The sequence below is a fragment of the Cynara cardunculus genome, assembly GCF_001531365.2.
Source record: "Cynara cardunculus var. scolymus isolate 2C chromosome LG 17, CcrdV1, whole genome shotgun sequence".
Lineage (NCBI taxonomy): Eukaryota > Viridiplantae > Streptophyta > Magnoliopsida > Asterales > Asteraceae > Cynara > Cynara cardunculus.
This window is the reverse complement of record NC_037544.1, coordinates 32,918,395-32,919,850: the sequence shown is the minus strand read 5'-3', so window position 1 is coordinate 32,919,850 and position 1,456 is coordinate 32,918,395. Positions and strand designations below refer to the sequence as shown.

General features: G+C 38.9%; 1 non-coding gene across 1 annotated transcript; it reads left to right on the top strand.

The window, feature by feature from the left end:
- The first annotated feature begins 463 nt into the window (after positions 1-463).
- On the top strand, positions 464-570 carry LOC112501350. Its single transcript, XR_003067482.1, has one exon. It is a non-coding gene; the product is annotated as a small nucleolar RNA R71 (small nucleolar RNA).
- Positions 571-1,456: the final 886 nt, after the last annotated feature.

The window sequence follows — 1,456 nt, the reverse complement described above, 5'->3', positions numbered from 1 at the left end:
TGGACTATGCCACGAAAAATTTGGATGATTTCGCCATCCCGAATTATAAGTTTGCGAAAATGGTCCAGTCTTGTTGACATAATTTACATGCTCCGGATTTTCAGGACACTGCTCAAAAGAGTGACCTTCACCACAGTACACGCATTGCACTGATTGAACATTGGAATTAATGGTATTAGCATCAGATTGCACATGCGGGCTAGATGTTAAATTTGAAATTAGCTTAGTGATCTGAGCTGTTAATGCCGAGACAACATCTACCTCATTTATTCCGACTGTTTTCTTCAGTGGCATTGCACGTGGGTCAGACCATTGTCCGTTATTATTGGAAATCTTTTCAAGTATGTCAAAACCTTCATTATAGGTACAAGCTGTGAAAGTTCCGCCTGCAGTAGCGTCGAACATTTGTCTACCAACGATATTTAAACCGTTGTAAAATGTCTCTAGCTGTATACAGTACGGAATGCCATGGTGATGGCATTTTCTCAGCAGCTCTTTATACCTTTCCCATGCATCAGGAACTGCTTCATCATCCAGTTGTCTAAAAGTACAGATTTCATTTCTGGATTTGGCATTCCTCGTGGGTGGAAAATACTTTTTCAAAAACTTTTCTGCCATTTCATTCCATGTAGACACAGAGTCTGGTTGCAAAGAATTGTACCATGCTCTTGCTCGATCCCTTAGTGAAAATGGAAAAAGTTTTAGTCTCAGAGCATTGTCTGAAACATCAGGGATGAGAAAAGAGTCTGTGATTTCCATAAAAGAACGCAGATGAGAATGAGGATCTTCAGAAGATAAATCAGCGTACTGGCCGTTTGTTTGAAGCATTTGAAACATCAGTGGTTTAAGTGAAAAATGGGTGGCACCAATGGTAGGCTTACGTATCCCTATGTGCAGTTGAGTTAAGTTAGGAATAACATATGCCATAATGCCACCATTTTTAGCATTTGCAAGACGAAAGATGTTTTGAGCCTCATCCTCATATGGAATATTTGGTTCATTTCTAATAAATCTTCTCCGTCAATAATCACATTTTCAGCCATCGTTTCAGAGTTTAAAGCTCGAAGGCTCTTTGCACTCTTCTTCGGTGTCTGAAAGTTTGCTCAATATCTGGTTCAAGTGGAAAAAATTCACCGTGCGACAGCCTTGGCATGCACAGTGCGTTCACAAAAAGAGATGGTAGAAAAACTAACTTTTATAAACTTTACTTTTAAAAAGAAAAAACTTCAGCGTACTATCCCCGACAACGGCACCAAAAACTTGCTCGTCGGTTTATTCAACCTTAGATTTCAACACAAAAATAGAACTTGGCGCAAGTATACACCTCGAACTACTGTCGTCTAGTAACAAGTAATAATGGTAAAATATCAGATATCGTTCCCACAGAGATAGCTTGTAAAGTTAATTCAAAAGTCCAGTTTATAAAAATTAATTTCAGATGGCGAAACGAGGGATT